Source organism: Bubalus bubalis, chromosome 16 (genome assembly GCF_019923935.1).
Source record: "Bubalus bubalis isolate 160015118507 breed Murrah chromosome 16, NDDB_SH_1, whole genome shotgun sequence".
NCBI classification, from domain to species: Eukaryota; Metazoa; Chordata; class Mammalia; order Artiodactyla; family Bovidae; genus Bubalus; species Bubalus bubalis.
In genome coordinates, this window is record NC_059172.1 from 1,349,693 (window position 1) to 1,360,059 (window position 10,367).

The following is a 10,367-nucleotide window of genomic DNA, read 5'->3' on the forward strand; positions in this document are numbered from 1 at the left end:
AAAACTAAAAATAGCGTTACCTTATTATCCAGCAATCCCACTCCTGGGCATATATCTAGAAAAGACAAAAACTCTAACTCAAAGAGATACATGCACCTCATTGCAGCACTATTTCCGATAGCCAAGACAAGGAAACAACCCAAGTGCCCATCAACGGAAGATTGGTTTAAGATGGACCATAAAAAACAGTGAAATATTTCCATTTGCAGCTCATGGATGGACCTAGAGAGTATATCACACTCACTGAAGTAAGTCAGAAGAAAACAAATTTTATCTGACATACCTTACATGTGGAATCTAAAAGCAAAACAGATGAATGTATATACAAAACAGAAAGACACTCCCAGATGTAGAAAATGTTAACACATTTTCAGTGTTAGTAATAATATTCCTTTGCTGACACATTAAAAGTGAGTCAACTATATTATTTAAATACTGCAGCTATAAACACTACAGGGTTAAAAAGTCAGGTAACAAAAATGTCATTTAGATTGACATAAGTAAATGTTCAAAGTATTATAAATGTAAAGGACCCACGTTCTATTGGAATCATATTCCCTTAACTTTTTTCTGTCAACTCAGATGCTAACCATCTTTTGTTCAGGGTCTCTCTCTTCTTGGTGTCTCTAAGCTTTTTGGAGTTTGTGCTTTTATGGTGAAGGCCTCTGTCCGTAAGCCATCCTGAAGGCTTGCTTATGCGAGTCTTTGGCTTCCTTTTGCTGTTACACCTCTTCTCTTCGGCTCAAGAACCTAACAACTTATCTGCTTGAAAGAAGGGAGCGATCAGATATATGCAGAAGAATATATTAGGTAAAAGCTTGAATAGTATTTCAAAAATACCATTTTTAAGCTGTCACATACAGCTAAGTGAAAAATTTAAAAAGAGGGTTGGATGGGGATAAAAGAAGACATTAAAGACTTGCAGAAGCATGACCAGATATTAATTCTAATATATCACAGCTAATAGAAATAACCCGGGCCTCTTCTGTCCCCTCTAAGACATCCTTCCCAGGCAGTGCCTGGGGACAGAAAAGCCAGACCTTGAGGGCCAAAGAACAGGGCTTAGTCCATGCTAGTGTCTTGGCTACAAAACAAGAATTGCTTCTCTGCTAGTGCATTTGGAGACAGGTGACAGCGAGTGGGGTGAAAGGAGGAGGAGGAGTTGCATCTTGGTATATACTTTGGGGAGATTGGCTCATTTACCTTTGCAAACATCCCAGCACACTGTGCCCAGTTATCCCTTTTCCTCCTTTTCTCTGCCCTTCTTCATATGATCATTTTCTCTTTCCTCTCATTTTCCCTTTCCTCTTCTTTCATTCCTTGAAACCAAACAGATAGAGCCATAGGAGAGGAAAGAGAACTGTTTATCTTTCTTCTTCCTGATTCCAAATCTCTGGAAGGTCTTTCTGAATGTGCTCCATCTACGAAGTCCCATCCAGAAGGGGGAAAAAACCCCCCAAAACTGGTTCCAAATATGACATTAGAGAGTTGAGACTCCTTCTGCAGTACACAGTCAGACTCAGCATTTCTGGAGGTTTCCTATGTCCTGGTGTTTGTTTTTGCCAGACAGAGGTCTCTGATGATTGTTTTTATGCTTTGGTGGTGTAATTTATTTTATAGATCACAAGATGGAAGGGACCTCTATACTAGTCCCATGGTTCTTGCAAAGAGAGAGGAAGTTTCCTTGCTGTCAAAATGTCTCAAAAGATTAACGCCATGAAGGGAGGTCTTGGAACCCAAGCAGGGGACCAATGAACAGGGTTGGTCTCCATCCATTACCCAGGAAAGAGCTGATGTACAGCTTGCCTGGTTTCAATTGCTCCTTCTTCACTGTGGGCTGTACTCTCAAGTCCTCTCTTCGCTGTGATGGAGAAGGAGTGTAAGCATTTAGGGCCCTCTTGTTTCACAGCCGGACCATTTCTGAAGAAAATCAAACACTGTTAACAGAAACAGAATACGGATGAGTGGGATAATCTCAGAAGCTGGGAGGTGAAGCATCTTTTGACCATTTCTGAATGCCTGGGTCACCACGGAGCAAAAGGTTGCTCTAATGTATCTCAAAGGATGCAGGGAGAATTTCAAAGGCTTACAAATAGATCGATGTCATGGTCCTGGAGGGCTAAGTTTCATACGGGGTCCTTTTTGGTGGCATTTCATTCAACTTGAAAAGCAAAGTTGTTGAGTGATGATTTAAACATATAGGTGTGTCCTTACACTTTAGCATAAAGTAGTGAAGGATGGAAAAATCTGTGACTCACCTGATCAGTGTTCAAATGAGAAAACCCAGATCCAGAGGAAGGGTTGTGAGTTATTACATGATTTGCTACATTTATAAGGTCAGATTTAAGTAGTTTACAGCAGACTGTGGAGGGCAATATTCCCGAACTGAATGAATCCAATGCAGCTTTGATGAACAAGTCAGGATCTAGAGGAAGTGACGGACTCTTATTCAAAAATAAATTAATATTTGGTCTTTGGAGAGTAATTCTGTCCAAACTGTTTTTGATAAACAAAGCTGTTCAGTTTGTTTCTTGGCTGGCAAATATGTTGAACTTTTAAAAAGTCAACCAAGTAAATAGTAGGAAGGGCTATTGATGAAGCATCTTAAAGGAAGATCTGAAAGGGACCACTCTTTCATGTCCTCTTTACATTTGCTCTTTTTTTTATTCAGTAAGCAGAGTCAGGTGGAGAGAAGTATGGGGAAGGGGATACACAACATGTAATCAAGAATGGTGGAAAAAGAAAAAAATGGTGTTAGAAAAAGGTGAAGGAAGAGAGATGACAAAACATTATCTTTAGTGAATTTTTATCCAAACCAAAAGATAGCTGAGGTGTCCTTGATAGATAAGAGGCAACTAAAACTAAGGTTTGATTAGAAATGATGGACCCTGGGGTGGTGGCTGAGAAAAAGGACATGGTAATCACAGGTGCGCTGAGATTAATAACAGCATCGCTGGATTATCTGTTCTCTCTGCGCAGTGGGGTTTGCTGGGGTAACTTTATCTCTTAGGCACCTGTGGACACAAGCTTTGCAGTGGTTGCTGTCTGAAGGCTGAGATTTCTCTCTCCTTCAGTTATGCCAGCAAAATGATTTAATGCTTCTCTCTGTATATCTTCCTCCTGAAAGAAGACAAGGTGAGGTGAAGTCACTCAGTCGTGTCCGACTCTTTGCGACCCCACAGACTGTAGCCTACCAGGCTCTTCCATCCATGGGATTTTCCAGGCAAGAGTACTGGAGTGGGGTGCCATCAGTTAATTGGCAAGGTGTCAGCATTACATCTTTGCTATTCATTTCCTGAGAGGATATCTATGTGAAAAGATGCTGTGTTCATGTTATTGACAGCATGTCCAATTACATTGTCATTCCCCTGTACAACAATAATGCGTCTGAAATAGTCTCTGCCTTTCTAGAGATCTTTTGTGAGAGATTCCTGCAAAGAACATACAGGGGTCCTCCTGGATTTCTGACTTTCTGCCTACATCTGGCTGGTGATCACCCACAAAATTTTATGTCTTTATCATGCCACGTATTATTATCTCTTGCTTTGAATTATGCTTATACGGACATGTTTCTCGGAGAAGGAAATGGCAACCCACTCCAGTGTTCTTGCCTGGAGAATCCCAGGGACAGGGGAGCCTGGTGGGCTGCCGTCTATGGGGTCGCACAGAGTTGGACACGACTTAGCAGCAGCAGCAGCAGGACATGTTTCTCATCTCATTTCCTGAGCTCTATATTCCTTACTGGACCATCTCCAGAGGTCCCTAACCTCCAGGATCTGACGCCTAGTGATCTGAGGTGGAGCTGATGTAATAATAATAGGAATAAAGGGCACAATGAATGCAACGTGCTTGAATCATCCTGAACCCATCCCCCACCCCCGGTCTGTGGAGAAATTGTCTTCCAGAAACCGGGTCCCAGGTGCCAAAAAGGTTGGGGACCCACTGTTTACATCATTCAAACCACCAAGTATAGTGCTTTGCACTTTATGAAAAAGTAAAACTGTTAGTCACTCAGTCATGTCTAACTCTTTGAGACCCCATGTACTGTGGCCCACCAGGCTCCTCTGTCCATGGACTTCTCCAGGCAAGAATACTGGAGTGGGTAGCCATTCCCTTCTCCAGGGGGATCTTCCCGACACAAGGATCGAACCCAGGTCTCCTGCACTTGGGCAGACTCTTCACCATCTGAGCCACCAGGGAAGCTACTTGCTCTTGAGTTGTTTAGAAATAAGATTAGTGCAGCAGATAGCATCATTCCACTGAGCAGACGAGAGCAGGCTTTAAGATGTGGCTTTGGAGTTAGATTGAGTGGATTTGAATCCCAGTTCTGCCCTTCCTAGGCTTCCCTGGTGGCTCAGATAGTGAAGAATCCGCCTGCAATGCAGGAGATGTGGGTCGGTCCCTGGGTCAGAAAGATTCCTTGGATAAGGGAATGGCTAACCACTCCAGTATTCTTGCCTGGAGAAGTCTTGCAAAGAACTGGACATGACTGAGCGACTAACACTTTTCTGCCCTTCATAGGCTGGGTGACCTTGGGCTGTTTAGTGCTGTGACCTGCAGTCTTCTCATTTGTAAGAAGGGAATAGTAGAAGTACATCTCTCATCATCTTGCTGGATAAATTAAAATGAGATAAAACTTGCAAGGGTTTCTGTGTTGATATTTCTGTATCTCATCTCTGGTAATATTATGGGCAACATGTTCAGAGAAATCAATAATGCTAAATAAAAGCTTTTTTTTTTTTTTTTTTTTTGGGCTGTGGCACTCAGAAAGCAAATAAATTTCTCAACATAACAGAAATAACAAGAAAAAACATAAGCCTCAGAGGGTGGTTGGCTAGGGCCAGCATTTCCCCAGGAGACATCTATCCCTGGTAGCCTACGTTCTGAGGTTTAATTGGCATGTGTATGAAGGCTAGAGAAAAACATACTGCATGTGTTGTGGTTGGATTAGAGATGACAGCCCTTCCCAAGCCACTAAAAACAGGGACTTCAGTTTGGGAGGAAGAGAAAAACTGATAATTTAAAAAAATTTTATTTTTATATAGGTAAATTTGGCCTAAACCATTTTATAAGTTTAAGGTGTTAATGTGTTGATTTGACATATTTATGTATTGCAATATGCTTACCACTATGGCATTAGCTAACAGACCTATCCTATCACATAATTATCATTTCCTTTTTCATGTGGGAACAATTGAGATCTAGTCTCTTAGGAACTTTGAAGTTTATAGTAGTGTATTGTTGTCTATACTCACTATGCTGTGCATTAGATCTCTAGGACTTGCCTAGTAATTACATTTTGTACCCTTTAATAACATATCTCCAATTCCCTTAGCCCTTAGCCTCTGATCGTTGCGGCTCCATAGCTGTTTTAGCCACCTGGCTTTCTTAGAATGCACATTTGAGTGCTATCTCACTGTCTTTCTCTGCCTGACTTTTAGTGTAACTTACTCTAGGTCCATCCATGTTATCACAAGTAGGCGGATTTCCTTCTTTCTCACAGCTGAGTACTATTCCGTCGTTTACAAGCACACACACACGCACACTGGGGCTTCACCATCCATTCCTCCGTGACAGACGCTTGGATTATATCTTGGCTGTCATGACTAACACTGGAATAAACACGGGAGTGCAGATTTCTTCCCATATCTTGTTACCGTTCCCTATGCATATATACTCAGCAGTGGAATTGGTAGTTCATACAGAAGTTCTTTTTGAGACTTTTTGAGGACACTCCATACTGTTTTCAGAGTGGTTAAACCAAGTTACATTCTCACCAACAGTGTACGTACCCTCAGCATCCCTTGCTGTTCCTCGTGTCGATCATAGCCACTCTAACAGGTATGAGGTGGTATTTCTATGTGGTTTTGATTTGCATTCCCCTGAGGATTAATGTTGAGCATCTTTTTATGCACCTGTTGGCCATTGCATACCCTCTTTGGAAAAATGTCTACTTGGTCCCTCTGCCCACTTTTAAATCATATTGTTTGGTTTTTGTTATTGACTCGTATGAATTCTTAATATATATTGGACAGTAATCCCTTACTGACATGTGGTTTGCAAATAATTTCTCCCATTCTGTAGCTTGCCTTTTCATTTTGTTAAGTGCTTCTTCAGATGTGCAGAAGCTTTTTAATTTGATGTCGTACAACTTGTTGATTTTTGCTTTTGTCACTTGTTCTTTGGTGTCATATCCAAAAAGTTACTGCCAAGAATTTCTGTTTGGTTCTTTTTTATAATTTCTGTCCCTTTGGTAAATGTCTCATTTGGTTCACAGGTACTTTTTCTTATCTCATTGAATCATGTTTCTGTGCTTTCTTGTAGATTATTGACTTTCTTTGAAACAGGTACTTTTGATTTTTTATTAGCTAAGTCACAAAGTTCTATGCCTTTGGGCTCAATTATTGGAGAATTGTTATCTTTAGGTGATGAGATGTTTCTCTTCTTCATGTTCCCTGAAGCTCTGTGTTGCTGCTCTTGTATTTGAAATAGCAGGTGGTGGTGGTGGTTTAATCACTAAGTCCTGCAACCCCATGAATTGCAGCCTGTCAGGCTCCTCAGTCCATGGGATTCCACAGCAGGAATATTAGAATGGATTGCCATTTCCTTTTCTGGGGGATCTTCCTGACCCACGGATCAAACCTGGGTCTCCTTCATTGCAGCCGGATTCTTTACTTACTGAGCCACCAGAGAAGCCCTTGAAGCAGCAGACACTCCTTAAATCTTTACCTGTTGCCTTCGGATGAAGTGGACTGTCATTGGTGGGCTTTCTGGGGTTTGCTTAGCTTTTGATGGATGGGTACACCTGCTCCATTCTTTGCTCCCTCTTGTGTCAGAATCCTTAAGCTCCTTTGTCTTCTCTGGTTCTTTTAACATGTACCAGACTATTTCAGTTCAGTTCAGTCACTCAGTTGTGTCCGACTCTTTGTGACCCCATGGACTGCAGCATGCCACACCTCCCTGTCTATCACCAACTCCCGGAGTCTACTCAAACTCATGTCCATTGATTCGGTGATGCCATCCAACCATCTCATCCTCTGTCATCCCCTTCTCCTCCTGCCCTCAATCTTTGCCAGCATCAGGGTCTTTTCCATTGAGTCTGCTCTTCACAAGAGGTGGCCAAAGTATTGGAGTTTCAGCTTCAAAATCAATCCTTCCAATGAGTATTCAGGACAACTGATCTCCTTTAGGATGGACTGGTTGGATCTCCTTGCAGTCCAAGGGACTCTGAAGAGTCTTCTCCAACACCACAGTTCAAAAGCATCAATCCTTCAGCACTCAGCTTTCTTTATAGTCCAACTCTCACATCCATACATGACTACTGTAAAAACCATAGCCTTGACTAGATGGACCTTTGTGGGCAAAGTAATGTCTCTGCTTTTTAATACACTGTCTAGGTTGGTCGTAGCTTTTCTTCTGAGGAGTAAGCATCTTTTAATTTCATGGTTGCAGTCACCATCTGCAGTGATTTTGGAGCCCAAGAAAATAAAGTCTCTCACTGTTTCCACTGACTGGTTACTGGAAACTATTCCCCAGAAGGTGGGCCTGCAGCTCGTGTTTATGGTTTTTCTCTCTCTTTGCCCACTGACCCAGGTCTGCTTTTCTGAGAACACTTGGTTTACAGACTTGCTCTTACTACCGCACTTGGGAAATAGGCACACGGAGCCTGTTGCAGAGAGGGGAATGTGTGTTTAGCCTTGGGGGGTTGGGAGCTCACCTGATCTGAGGATCAGGCTGGGGAGATTATTTACAGAGGGTCTCCTGGAGGCTAATAGTGGACATCCTGCTGACTTCTGAGAGTAGTCAGGAGTAGTTGTGCTCCGCTAATGCCCTTTGATTTTTCCAGTGGTCATGTATGGATGTGAGAGTTGGACTATAAAGAAAGCTGAGTGCTGGAGGATTGATGCATTTGAACTGTGGTGTTGGAGAAGACTCTTGAGAGTCCCTTGGACTGCAAGGAGATCCAACCAGTCCATCCTAAAGGAAATGAGTCCTGAATATTCACTGGAAGGACTGATGCTGAAGCTGAAACTCCAGTACTTTGGCCACCTGATGTGAAGAGCTGACTCATTGGAAAAGACCCTGATGCTGGGAAAGATTGAGGGCAGGAGGAGAAGGGGACGACAGAGGATGAGATGGTTGGATGGCATCACTGACTCGATGGACATGAGTTTGAGTAAACTCTGGGAGTTGGTGATGGACAGGGAGGCCTGGCATGCTGCGATTCATGGGGTCACAAAGAGTTGGACACGACTGAGTGACTGAACTGAATGACTGAGCCCCAATATAAAAAAGACAAAAACCAAAAAAGTTTATGGGAATGGTTTTAATTAGATATTTTAAATGAAGAATTAGTAATACAGCTTAATATATTGGAAAGAACTCCAGTTCAGAACACAAAACTTACACCTGGTAATAACCGAAGGCAAGGTATGGATTACATACTCCTATAATAAATGAAAATGAAAGTAAAAGTGTTAGTTGCTCAGTTGTGTCTGATTCTTTGTGACACCATGTACCGTAGCCCTCCAGGCTCCTCCATCAATGGAATTCTCCAGCAAGAATACTGGAGTGGGTAGCCATTTCCTTCTCCAGGGGATCTACCCCATCCAGGGATGGAACCTGGGTCTCCTGTATTGCAGGTCAAATTCTTTACTGTCTGAGCCACCAGGGAAGCCCATAATAGCTTAATAAGTGTTCTCAAATTTAATTCTATTATCAGTCCTATTTTATAGGTGGTAATAAGAGGCTTAGAGAAGTTAATTTGCTCAAGATCACAGAACATTCACTTGAAAGAGATGGTATTCACTCCAGATTTGCTGATACCAATACCCACAGTTACAACCATAATAATTTGTGGACATCTCATGAATAGCTTTTTTGTATTCCTTATTGGCTTGATCCCCCCCACTTAATGCATAGGAAATAATACCACATCTGCATCACAGGGCTACAGTGATGATTGATTCAGGTCAGATATTTAGGAAGATGTATGCATTACTTTGCCAACAAAGGCCTGTCTAGTCAAGGCTATGGTTTTTCCAGTGGTCATGTATGGATGTGAGAGTTGGACTGTGAAGAAAGCTGAGTGCCAAAGAATTGATGCTTTTGAACTGTGGTGTTGGAGGAGACTCTTGAGAGTCCCTTGGACTGCAAGGAGATCCAACCAGTCCATTCTGAAGGAGATCAGTCCTGGGCGTTCTTTGGAAGGACTGATGCTAAAGGTGAAACTCCAATACTTTGGCCACCTCATGCAAAGAGTTGACTCATTGGAAAAGACTCTGATGCTGGGAGGGATTGGGGGCAGGAGGAGAAGGGGACAACAGAGGATGAGATGGCTGGATGGCATCGCCGACTTGATGCACATGAGTTTGGGTGAACTCCGAGAGTTGGTGATGGACAGGGAGGCCTGGCGTGCTGCAGTCCATGGGGGCACAGAGTCAGACATGACTGAGTGACTGAACTGAACTGATGCATATATATATATTTATATATATAAAAGTGAAAGTGAAAGTTTCTCAGTTATGTCTGACTCTTTGCGACCCCATGGACTTTACAATGCATAGAATTCTCCAGGCCAGAATACTGGAGTGGATAGCCTTTCCCTTCTCTGGGGGATATTCCCAACCCAGGAATCGAACCCAGGTTGCCTGTATTGCAGGCAGATTCTTTACCAACTGAGCTATCAGAGAAGCCCGTATATAAACAAACACATATATAAAACAGATTTTCCTTTAACAAACTTGGATTCATTTGATCTGGAAAAGACATGGTGATCATCTAGTCCAGTAACTTCAATCTGAAGCCAGTTTAGCTAAGAGATTTGCCCAAGATGGCACAGCTAACTGGTAATAGCTTCAATACAATAAATTGAATACATAGACACACCCTGTTTACAAAGCACATTCATTTTAGACAGGTATACCAACTGTGCCACCTTGGGCATCTCTTAGCTCCACTGGCTTCAGGTCCTAGCTGGGAAACTGAAGTTACTGCACTAGATGGTCACTACGTCTCTTCCAGCTCACATGAATCCAAGTTTGTTAAAGGAAAAGCTATAATTATGAGATCATCATAGGTATGTGGGGAAGAGGGGGAATTGAACCTGAAGGGACACGGCAAAGTGGTGCATGAAATTAGCAGGGACAAAACTCCATGACAACCTTGACTCCAGAGAGAAAGTTCCTGGAGATTTTTCACCTCCTAGTGGTCTTTTTCCTTTCACTTCTGCCCTTAAAAACACATTTAAGAGGCTCCCCAGTGAGGCCATCTCTCTGACTGGCAGTAGACAGCCAATTCCATGGCCCTCATTTTCTGTCCTGAAGTGCAATAGGAAAATTTCTTGGCAAAAGCAAAACAGAGTTTCA